Source organism: Ixodes scapularis, unplaced genomic scaffold, assembly GCF_016920785.2.
Source record: "Ixodes scapularis isolate PalLabHiFi unplaced genomic scaffold, ASM1692078v2 PGA_scaffold2__306_contigs__length_199485367, whole genome shotgun sequence".
In the NCBI taxonomy this organism is placed as follows: Eukaryota; Metazoa; Arthropoda; class Arachnida; order Ixodida; family Ixodidae; genus Ixodes; species Ixodes scapularis.
This window is the reverse complement of record NW_024609857.1, coordinates 29,846,108-29,858,899: the sequence shown is the minus strand read 5'-3', so window position 1 is coordinate 29,858,899 and position 12,792 is coordinate 29,846,108.

Sequence of the window (12,792 nt, the reverse complement as noted above, 5' to 3'; positions counted from 1 at the left end):
TGGGGAGAGAGTGACTGCTCATTCACACTTGAAGCGGATCCGCGTTCGCAAAGCGATGGCAAACGCGGTTGTCTGAAGATCCAGTGCAATTGCACGCGCACTCAATGACATCAAGTGCGCGTGCAATTGTACTGGATCTTTACACAACCGCGTTCGCAACCGCTTTGCGAACGCGGATCCGCTTCCAGTGTGAATGAGCGGTAAGAGAGAAAGTGGAAGAGGGAAAACAGAGCGCTCTCGCGGCTCGAATAATTAAAGGTAAATTCGCGCTCGCGTTCATTATTGATAGGGTTGCGCACAAGGGCGAAAGGTGGCGGATTCAAACGAAGGCAACGGGGTGCAAAGAGAGGGACGGGCCCTTGCCAACAGCTTCGATAATTGCTCCAGGACCGGAACTGCGCTGCAGGTTGAGACACGACGCCCTAGACATGCCGAAAAATAAACGAAAGTATCGACAGCAACGTCCTTTTTCGAGTTTATAAGAGTTTTTGCGGGATTATTTTTTCCCCTCTTCAAAGCTTACACGAACGTCGTTGTTTGCCAACTATTTGGTTCCACCTCCACCGTCGGAATTGTTTACATTGGCACATGGGTCGGAGCTCTTGTTATTGTTGATGTCGGCTGTAGCAGTTTAACATTCTGTTTAACCTTGGATCCTCTCGGCGTGTGTTTACTTTCCCAATAATAGCATCGGATGCACTTTGCGAACGAGGCTATGCTTCCCTCCGTCGTCTTAGAATGGACCGCAGCTGATGCTACCGATCGTCCCGGCCAATCCGGAGCCGCAAGGGTGACACGTGACTTGGTACTTCGCGCGTCGCTGCACTTAAAGGGAAAGTCACGTGAAAAGCTCTCGGCGCTGGATTCGCTCGTAGCCTTCGCTGCGGTCTATCTTAGAACGATTCGGTGTATGGACGAAGGTGCCGAGGCAAAAGCACGGCGAGTGAATGGCATACTTGGGTTATAATTTAATTACATCAATTTAACTAGTGAAACTTAATCAGTTTCTGAATAATATTTGATCGTATTTCATTACCTTTAAATAAAAAAAATAATGCTAGCTTTAATTTATTTACATTCTTGGCTTGGTAACTGCAGACTGTGTCAGGCTGACGATTTCGTATGCATAGGTGGGCAACTCTCAGAGACCGAGCAACCAAAGTGGGGCACATAACCTACCCTACATGAAAAGAGAGTGTCTTCTATTGCCAGGACGGAGAAAAAAATATTCAAAATTGTAAAACGAAAGAACCAAGCATAATCAAAATGTCAGTGCTTATAATTTGGTGAACACCAACTCCGCCTTTAGTATCCTCTTCTGAACGGTAGTAGTTTACGCGGACGTACCGTACTCTTGTCGGTGCCTTAGACGGGAATTAGATAAAGACGTATCTCCGTGTGCCGCTGCGCTGGAGATTATATTAGGTAACCTACCGTGTGTCAGCAAATCAAACGCATCAGTGAATGCCTTGAGTACAATTTTAGCACTCTAACACTTTGTGAATCGAATACTTTCTTGGTTAGCTGCTAAAGCAGATGCAGGTTTTCAATACATCCGGACTGAGCTAACGGGGTATTTATGCCGGCCGAGGTCTTTACTTGGACATGACATAGGAGAGCCGAACTACCCTGAACACAATTTGCGGCTCGAAATTCATTTTCTTTTCGCCCGAAAACAGCCGGTCAAGAAGTGGCTGGTTTCAGTCGCGCTTCCTCTCTTTTTCATGGTCACATGGTGTTCCAACTATAGTTTACCAAATATATCCGAAGTCGTGGGTCATCTAGGCGCACATTCAATATTAAAAATACAAAAGAATAATAACTCCATTTTTATTGGCCCACAAAAAACTGCAAATACTTTGATAAAAAACAGATGTTGCCCAGATCAGAGGAAGTACATCTACCTCTTCATTCTCAATATAGCGGCGTACCGCGGACTGGACGGCACAATAGGGAGTTTTAGTAGATCGTTTTTCTCCTCCGCTACGCCATCCCCGAAGAAAACGCCACAGCTGCGCATGCGCGCCGCCAGCCTTGTCTGCATAGTTCAAGGTCTTGTGGCGGATTACGGAGCGCTATCCGGGTGCTTAGCGGGCTGCGGGAACGGCCTACTACAATTCCCCAATGGCTGCGCACGACGGACTAAGGTTGCGACGGACGTGGCGTCGTTTCTTCGGAACTGTCGTCCGTGGTACCGGCCAATCGATCTTTAAGCGCAGAACATCGAGCGGATGCGATATGAGTGCGAAACCATCGCACGACAAACGGTGCACGCAAACTTGTCGTCGTCGTCTTCATCTGCATCGCCCGCCAAAAAAAGCGTAGAAAAAAAAAAACGCGGTCGGGTGTAGCCACGTGATTTCTAGCAACTCTCTCCTCCTCTACACTTCTACGTTCACCTCGCTACTCATCGTCCACGTGTCGCGGCCATGAGCTTCCGTGCTCATGTTTTGGTTTCGGTTTTGACCAGTTGAGATTTTTGGCTTTATTTAAAATATACGCGACTCTTTACCAAAATATTGCTCGGGTACCCTCCTGACACCATATCGAATCGCCTGTCAAAAACATGTAAAAAAATCTTGGGAAGGGGAAAGGGGGAGGGGGGCAGTTTCCTTTTAGGGTAAACACGTTAAAAAATGTTGACGATAAATGTTTTAATACCTTTTCCAACACTTTCAGAAATATTATTCTGGTAAAAATAGGTCAATACTTTTTTAAATCGTTCGTATTACTCTTTTTTTAACACCGACACTTCTTCCATTTGCATACAATTTGTAAATACCCCTGCTTGTAAAGAAAAAGTTAATGTGTTAAACAGAAAGCTATGACATTAGCTACGCAAATAATGTAAGCGATTTTGTTTTATCAAATTTGTAATTAAGAGGGCAAAAAGCTGTAATAATTATCGACTTCCAGAAACCGGGGTTCAACACGACCACCTCATTTCAACCTAAAGATTGCATTAGTGGAGCAATTTGGGCCAGTTGGTTTATGATAGTGGACAAGCGCCGAAAAAAAAGCAGGGACAAGAGGTTGACGTAAACTATGGCGCCGTATTTACGTTAATTTCTTGTCCCTGTCTTTTTCGGAGCTATCGAACCTAAAGATATTTGATAAAAATTTCGATTTTGAGTAACTAATCATATAAACAAAACAAAAAAAACATATTTGCACGTTTCTTTTATAGCTTCTCGCGCGATCTCGATCAACCTTTAAGTAATATATTTATAAAGCATAGCGTCGCAAAATGTCTGAATTTCTGTTCGTTGTGGAAGCGGAAGAGGAAAAAACTGTCTTCGCAATTTGAAGTGTTTATGTTAGATGAATTAAAAACCTGCATTGGTATTTTTTTTCAGTTTTTTCGTTCTTTCTTTAAGTTTGTTGCGCAGTATTTACATTTTCTTGCGTTAGCTTCTTTTTTTTTTGCGATAAATATTTTTTGGTTTTGTCGAAGCCGGCTTGAGCATTACATTTCGGGTGAGAAGGGCACTCGAACCTCTCACGTGGAATTACACGAAGCAAATCTTCACGGAGATATTGTGGATCCTCTCAAGCGAGACGGTACTTCCAACCGACAAGCAATTAAGGGCGGAATACATGTGAAAAAAGCACGAAAATTTGACAAAATATCAAACATAAAAAGTAGTTCCACGTTGTTTTGTTTTTTTATGTATAAACAAACCACGCGTGGAGATTCATCGTACAGAAAATCACAAATAGGCCTTAAACAAAATCACATTTGCACTTTGCGTGCAGTGAATGCTTTTAAGAAAGCGCCTGGAACGGTTTTCGCTTGCTCCGAAATTCAAGCGATTTTCGTTTGGTTTTCTGTGCGTGTATTCTGTTCTTTGGGTACGGCTGTTAAATTTCTCTCAGAAACATGTTCAATCGGAACGAATTGATAAACCTATGGCTCGCGTGTGTCGGATAAAAAGCGACTTTATTCATTTGAGATCTCTCGCAGTGTGAGGCTTCTCTCGACGCCAGCACTTCCTTCCTCTCCCGCACCCCAATCACAGCGAAATCGAATACACTAATTATAAAGCATTCGCCTTCGGTTTCACGACAGTGTATTCCGGAACCTAATATACTGCACACGTACGTGACCTCAGGACTGGGAGGCGTCCGCCGCAATGCTTTTTCCATCCTTACACCGCTTTTGGTAGCACTACATGTTCTATCAAAATACATTAAAAACCACTGTGGAAGCTACATCACTGTTATAATTGTTTTCTTCCATCGGTGAAGGGCTACTCAGTCTGAGACGTTTTTTTTATCTTGACATACGTAGTATGCATTCACTAACTCGTGAAGCAGACGATGCAGGCCATGCGCTCGTCGGAAGTTACCTGGGCAGAGGTAGAGTAAAATGAAGACGCCAGTACCATTACGTACAGAGACGAAGACTTCGGGGGAGGGGGGGGGGGGGCATCGGGGCTCGTGCCCCCCTTGGTGACATCGGGGCTTGGGCTATGGTCCTTACCGAGACGCTGTTTACGTGTCATGTAACGGGCTTCTAGTAGTGGCATGTAAACAAAATAACGCCCACGTTGCTTTATTGACAATATACATGGGAAATGGAATCCCAGCGTGCTTTCGCTAGCTTCAATATCCAGTTCTGGCTGAAAAGTAACGCGCAGCACCCCCCTCCCCCCCCCCTCCCCCCCCCTCCCCGGGAAAATGGGAAGTCTACGCCGCTGATTACGAACCGTAAAGAGGATACGGATGCAGGGAAGGCAGCATGATGACCCCTTCAACTATCTAAAGAGTGTTTTCAGGAGAGCACTAAAGACCTTGCGGCAGGGTCTTACAACGTTGACACCTTGTTGGCCGACGCCGGCGTGCGTCACTTACGAGGCGGGCGTCTGGATGCAGGGTCGGAGAAGCTCATCTTCTAAATATACATGTGTATATATTTTTTCTCAGCAACAACAAAATGTACTTTTCAAATTCGTTTCTATGTTGAACAGAAGAGGCGGATTGAACTTTTTGCTATTTTGAAAGTTGCGAAAAAGAATGCCCACGTTGCTTTTTTTTTTTTTTTACGAATTACGAATTAAATTACGAAACCGAAGATTTCGTAATTTAATTAAAACGCAACAAAACGATGCTTTGAAAGTTTAACAAGTGAAATCTAATTATTAATTTTATGAGAACAAACAAAAAAAAAAAAGCTATTGCAGGTAAAACCCCCCATTCCAAGTTGAGTAAAAAAATTAAGAAATCTCGAATCTCGAAATGTCTCTTCTCTTCAAAACTTCTATCTGGCCTCAATATTGCGTCTTTCAATGCTTTTATCTTAATGTAAGATAGGTCATATTATTAAGTAATTAGGCGCCCACCTAAATTTGTGTGCTACGCAACAGTTTTTTCAAAATGTTTTATTATAGCTACATGCGTTTAATGCAAATTCCAGAAATTTAGAACATGATATGAGCAAAGATAAAATGTATTTTTCACAAGAAAAAGCATTTCTTGGAGATAATGGACTTCTTTATCCAAAATAATTCTGTCGTACATATCCCAGACATAAAAAACAAATTGCCGCGTCTCCTTAGGCATTTAATAACCCGCCTTTATTCTCCATAATAAGAAACACGGTAGTTGGAGGGAGGTGCAGATATCGACCCATCTGTTTAACCAGTCACAGCTCGCATGGAATATAAGTAGCGAAAGGGACAGGGACACGCATTGAGCTAATCAGGGTTTTCTGTGGAATAAACATGACGACCGTGTTTATCTTATTTTCTGAACTCAGAAAATTGCTTAGTGGATCTAAAACTATCTAAGTCCGGTGATTGGCATAGATCTGGATCCGGAGTACCGCCACCAAACGTAATTAACATATTACACGAATCATCCGAGCCACTTGTGATCTACTGAACCCAGGAATCAATCACCTGATCACAAAGCACGGCCAAATGCTCATGAACATGAACACACACACATTGTTGTCCAGAAAAAAAATCACTGCCGTCAATTAGCGATACGTTAGCATTGATCAACGTAACTCAGAGACACTGAGAGCTTGAGAAATACCCAGACATCTTGCTATCACCCCGCAGCGAACAAAATTGCAGCACCAACCGACAGGAACGTGGAAAAACAAATCACAAAACAAGGAGCTTGATCATACCTTTTTAAGCGGTTCTTAAAGGGATACTGAATCGAAACTTAAAATATACAGGAAACACCTAGAGATAAGTCAAATGGAATCAGATAAACCAGTAATTGATAATCGCATAGTCATATTTCAAGCGGATGGCTGTATTTTTCGTTCTAAATGCCTGGATTTCGGCGAGCGCTTCAAAATCAGTCGTCGAAGAGCGCGATGCATCTCGGGAGATCCGGCGCGGTCTTGACGTCATCATGCCTCGGAGGGTCAAGCGTACCGTAGTTATGAGCCTTGCCACTTGGCGGCGTTAGCGTGTTACAGTCTCGCATAGTCGAAGTACCCGAGGGCTGTAGTAGCAAATTCCGGAGCCGGCGGAGCGGCTTCAAGTGAATGGTCGCCGACCAACGCGACGAGAGCGGTGGGTAGATGACATAAATAAGGACGAAGATGCCGCCACTCCGCTACATCACCAGGCCATGATGGCCGAGAAGCGATTCTGCCTAGAGTCGTATTTGTACGACCCATCTGTCTTATCTTCGTCGTCCGCAACAGGTAACAGAGCTTATTCACAAAACAATCTTACAGCAAAACCTAAGAAAAGTTCCGTATTCACGAAGCGAAATTATCGCAAGTTTTTCGCACGCTACGATGAGATCCTACGACCACGCCTACGACAGCTACAAAGCTTTACGCACTTTTTGTGATCAAATTTACATCGCCGGCCACATCGCACGCTTACGTCGTCGCGACGACCAACATGCATTTCTATGTGCTCTCTGTGCGCGTCTCAACGAGGGAAAAGAAGAAAAAAAAGTAATTGAAACTGAACGCCGCGGCGGAGACAAACGCCAGAACCACGGATACCTGGAAAAGCTACAACGACGAGGACCCACCGACCAAGCGAACACCGAAGACGCTAGGCTTAGCAAAACACTTCGACGATGCGGGGCAAGACCATCTGCACACGACCGGCTGGGTTGATGATTGGGATACGCCCACGCGACCTTTGTGGACCCTCCTCGTATGAATAGTTTGATCCCTGACCTCTAATTTGGGGTAAGAAGGTCAGTCTTTCCCCTCGTCGTACCTAGCTTGTTTTCAGATGCAGCGGTAATTAACGATCTCGTCGAAAAAGGAGACACTCCTATAAATTCTATCTCCTTTTTTTTTGTGTGTGTGTGTTATAAAGCTCAAATAAACACCATATGAATTGCCTTCGCAACATGGGTACGTACACTTTTGTTTAGATGTCCTTTTTATTTCGACATGATACGCCAACACATATCGAGTTAGAGGAGTTTTTGGGAGCGACTCAATGCCGGTCCAATCTTTCTCTGCCGAGCGTCTCGTCAGCATCGAGTTGCGATTGTCTCGAGGCCCAGCGGTTCATAAAATCGGTTGTAAAAGACCGTTCCCGAAGCGGCTACCAAAAACGTTGGCACACTCCAAACGTATCTTCCTGGACGTTGGCTCTCTCCCGCATCCCCGAAAAACGCCGCACGGATTTGTTTACACGCGAGCCGCTGTGCAGAGCCGTACGGGCCGCTTCCTTTTAGCAACGATGGTTGACTTCTTAGCGAACGAGTTCGTTATCAGTTGCGGTCGACGAAGGCAGCTATCTCGTAATCAGGAAAGGTGGGCATGCGGGCCCGTTTCAACAGACATTTCGTAGCGTGAATATTACATCGCACGTACACAATCTCCGAACCACTCCAAAGAAGCGTTGCCGGAAAGACCACCCGATACTAAAACGAACGGTTGGAACGGTGGCCAACTCTGTTGTTGCTTTCTTCACCAAAGCGCATCGGTACTACGTTCAGGCCTAAGTAATGCCTATGAGTGACCGTACTTCCCGTTGTGGCGCTGCTCTTACGGGCATGTTGTCGTCACGACATTCCAACGAAGCTTCACAGACATCCACGAGGTAGTTTTTGGATATCGTTTTATTCAGTTTAAAATTTGTTTTCTCGCGTTATCCTACGGAATATTGGTATTGGTGAAGTCCTATTTTAACCCTCTTTATGTTCAATCAAACAGATGGACTCTAGAATTTGGTTTCCGTACCCCTTTAAAGGGCTCCTGAAACGATAACAAAAAGTATTTTTTAACAGTTTTGTTGGGACACCTGTGTAAAAACCAATTAATTTTACATGGAAAACAAATATCTTAGAGCAATATAGACTGCGCGAGACGCGATTTACTCGGCGGTCACCTCCTTTCCTCTAGTTTTCTCTCTCGGCATTTCGGGCGCGTGGACGAAAGGTGGATCGGCTTCGCCTTCACGACCGAGATGGTCATTCCGGATTGACCCGTGACGTCATGGACTTCGCGCGCAGAATTTCAAATAAATCTCAGGCCGTCCATATTCCTTTAAAAAAAAAGAAATTCATTCCTTTTTCTTTTAAGGGGCCCTTTAAAGCGGCACTGAACCCCTTTCTACGATAGTCTTTGTACGGCCATAGCTCAATCTAAGACCTTTAAGCACCCTAAAATCGTTACATTCATGCGTGGCCGATTGCTCTATTCGGAATCGGCATAAAAGACTAAAGAGGACACCTAAGACTGCTTACGTGTAGAAATGCGAAAGCGTTCCTACACGCAGCGCATTGCTACATGCAGCCCGCCACGTCTTCCTTTTTCACACGGTGCTCCGGCGGTGACATCACGCACCCCCACTGCGCAGGCGCGGCGAGCCCCGCCTTCAAGACGGCTTTCGTGACAAAGCATCTGCGTTGCTGTGTTTTTCCTTGTGTGTTATTTCTGAGGCGCTTCCGCTTCGACCTTGAGCGACCCCGCCGTGTTCCATGACGACGCATCTCCGTCACAGTGTTTTTTTTTTGTTGTTTTATTATTTCTGAGGCGCGTCCGCTTTGACCTCGAGAGGTCTCGCCGGCTTCCGTGACGAATCATCTGCGTTGCTGTGCTTTTGGCAAATAGTAATTTAACTGCCGTTTTGTTTGGAAACTGCATTAGAGCCTGCTTTGAAAAAGTGGCTCCGATCCGTACTCGAGAACCGAACTAAAGGCTATCGCAACGCCGCCATTTCTCCCGCAGAGGCCACTCCGGGAACCGCACGGCAGCACGTATACATGGCTTGCACATGACGTCATACTAAGAGAGCTTTGATAGCCACCAGAGAAGAGGCGAAGATGGAGCTCCCCTCTTACCAAGATCCTCTTTTGTGTCTCACAGATTTTCACAGATGTCGCTATTCTCCTCTCAGAAGATTATAGAAGATGAACCCACCACTCAAAATTCTTACAAAAGCAGCTTCCCTCTATCCCTCTTACATTGTGGTCAAAAGTTCGCGTTGTGACGTTGGTGCGATCCATGTATTGGTTCAGGTCGAAGCGCGCAAGAGCTGGTAGCGCCATCTCGCAGTGCCATTTCAATGTAGCTATATAGATCAACTTTTTATTGCGAAAGCATTAACTGTCCTATGGAGCAAGCCGACGTCATCATCTTTGAAGCCGCGCCGAACGGCACCTTAACTACTTTCTCTAAGTGAAGTCAGCTCCCAGCTATGAAACCACGCGATCATGTGAATCCACGCAAGCATGGATGGCACCTAGTTTCCCCGATCCCAAAGGAGCGGAGTGCAGCTGATGCATTTCGGCTTCGGTCCCATTGGCTGGCGCGCGTCGTAGTTTCAAGGAACGAGGCTCTCATTTCTCATTGGCCGCTGCACGTCAGTTTCAACGACCGCCACTCCATGGCGCTGGGTGTCCGTCAGCGAGCCGATGACTCGAAGCGCCCAAGGTCAAAGCGCCGAGGAGACGGCGCGCTCTGCCGTCGACGCAAATACGCCGCAGACGAAATAAGGGAGGGGAAGAATGACGTGCATGCTTTTCGCATTCAGAACTCATAAGAAGTGCTTAGGTGTACATCGACCCTTTTTGTTTTGACTCGTCGCTAAAGGAAGGCGCCTTTATCGTATCTACTTTGGTCTTGATGGACGCTAGCAATCAAGGTTTCAAGGGTGAGTTTCCCAACTGAGTGTTTTAGTAGCGTCGCTCGAAACTATCGCTGACACCATGACACCATTGCGCGAGAAAGTGCAGGGTTTTGTCCTCCTCGTCAGATTGCGCCATCTGTTGTCAGCCTTTGATACCAATTTTAATCAAGAAATCGGCCTCGAATGAATGTAATGTTTGGTTTTTTTTATAGGATGCTTAGAGCCGATAAATTCACTCATGGCCGTCAAACATACCGCATCGTAGATTGTCAGTGTAAGGATCTTCCGGCCTGCTCTTACAGATGAACGAATCAAGGCGATCGCCGTTGATTCTGACCCCCTTTACCACGTTAGAAAGAACCAATAGACGTTTTCTTTCCAACTCACTCACTCTCCGCAGATAGTGAAACAAGCTACCGTCAGTTTTCCGTGTCTCTAATGCACGATTAAAAAAGTCTCTGAAAAATAGCAGCAAAGAAAACGCCAGAAAAAACAAAATAGCGGGTAAAATATGTTCGTGTCTTACTGTCTTCTTCCGCGATCATTCGTCCACACTCCAATTTTAAGCCCGCTGACGAAAACTCATTTCTCGGCCGTCTCCCGGCACTCTTTCGCGAGTGGAACCATTTCAAAGAACTGCGCCTCGTTGTTTTTTGGTTGGTCGGCGCGGTACGGCGCGATACCGTCGTTTCTAGAGGTATCACGAGTTTTGTAAGATTATGTTTTATGTGAGATCGCTCCGACATAAAGTATAATCGTACAATACCATCTTTCTTCTTTTCTTTTTTTTTTAGGTTACATTTGCTTGCCGCTTTCTTTCTTTTCCTTTTTCTTCTGCTCGGTTTTGAAGGTTCTTAAGTTTGTGTGCTTTCGTTCGGCTCATGTGTGATTTTCATCTCGAAAAATTGGAGTACTCTTTTCTTTTTACGTTTGTGGGCCTCGAATGGGACATAAGTTTGGCACGTGGGCTCTCGTTGATCGTATGGTTGAAAGACAACAACAATGAAAAGAGCGAAAACATTAGGTGCCTCGGGTGGTTTCGTCGTAATTAGTCGTTCGTTGTTTACGCGTATACAGTGGGAGGTTAGTCTGGCAGTACATGGTGACATTGTTACCCACTGTAGATGAGAAGCTACTGCGTGTATCACCACGCAGTAGCGATACACAACCGCACGCCGGTACGATGCTCATCCAGATTGAAATGGGCAGGGGCGGGGATTAAAGCCAGGATCCTTGGGTTCGACAATTTCGACGTAGACGGATAGATAAATACACGAGCAAATTGGACGTAATGTGAAGAGGAGGATGCCGAGATCTGTACGGTCGTCGCTTGCTCCCGTTGTTTAGTTGTGTGTACGTCGGGTATAAGGTAAACCAGCGTAAAGCCCGATTCACATTGTTCGATTTCACTTGCGATTTTGCAGGTGCGGCGGTAAGCACCGCAGCTTCCACCACGATATTTTTTTTTTCTTTTTTTTTTTGCAGCACGAGCGACGTCGCAGCTGCGAAATCGCAAGTAAAATCCCACCCGATAAACCGGGCTTAAGTTCAGGATCAGATACCGCAATAGGGAGTATTCACTGGACGCCATATTTGAGAGCGCTATTTAGAGCACATGCTCAGAACGAGCTCACATTAATTGGTTGCTAAGATCGGCAATCTCGATAATGCGGAATGCACGTTGCGAAAGAATTGTAGAAGCTCGCCGAAAGCACGTGCTCAGCAGTCGCGCAGTGAATACTCCCTATCCGGAGCTCAAGTTCGTCGGCTTCTTGGACAGGAGTTGCGGGGACATCAGAATTCCGAGGTCTAATTGGTTCGGATTGAAAGGACATAGACCTCAATGCAAACTGCATTGAGGTCTACCCGCTATCCTTCATATTAGAGCCAATTAGAGCTCGGCATTTTGACGTCACCGCAACCCTTATGCAAGAAGTGGACTAATTTGTGCTTTGTAAAGAGAGCGCGTAGAACGCGCGATGACATTGCAGTCAAGCTCGCGCCATCCTTGCTTGAGGTTGGGGGTAAACAAACGCACGCGAGCCCATTTGGGGGTAGACAAGGATATGAGGTGCTCAAGGAGCAGCCGAACTTGCACGTCGTATAGACCTTTTGCTAAATTAACCCAAGCACTAAGGAGCATGCTGCGAGTGAAGTTAAACGCGCTGCACGTGCTCGCGTCTGCACTATCACAGCCTCCTATATACTGACGAAGCCTGGCAGATCGTCATGAGGAGGGGCCGCCGAAATCGAAAAGGTAGAGCGGCAGACAACAGATGGGAGGAGAGCCACGTGACGGAAGCCCCGCTGCGGCGAGACGCCGAAACGCACTTCTCTCGCGCGATGGAATGTCCGCTCGTGCTCCTCGCGTTCCTCGGGCTACCGCTTCTTTTCTCATCGGATTTGAAAACCATGTTTCGGGTTCTCGCCGCTGAAAAAGCTCTGCGCGGACGTCCAGGTTCCCCGAGAAACGGTCTGTGCTACAACATCCTCGCGCTCCAAATCTGCGACCGGGCACTCTGGACCCGTCGTCGAACTGCCAGGCTTTGTGAGTATAGAGGAGGCTACGGCACAATACTCCGTTCAGCCTTACGCTGTGACTGCAGCCAATGCCACAAGCACGAGAGCTCGTGGTAGCTGCTTTGAAACATTCTTACGCAAAACGAGCACTCGCGCTAGAAATGCACGTCTCAAAGCGAGGAACGCGGGATAGGTCGCACTT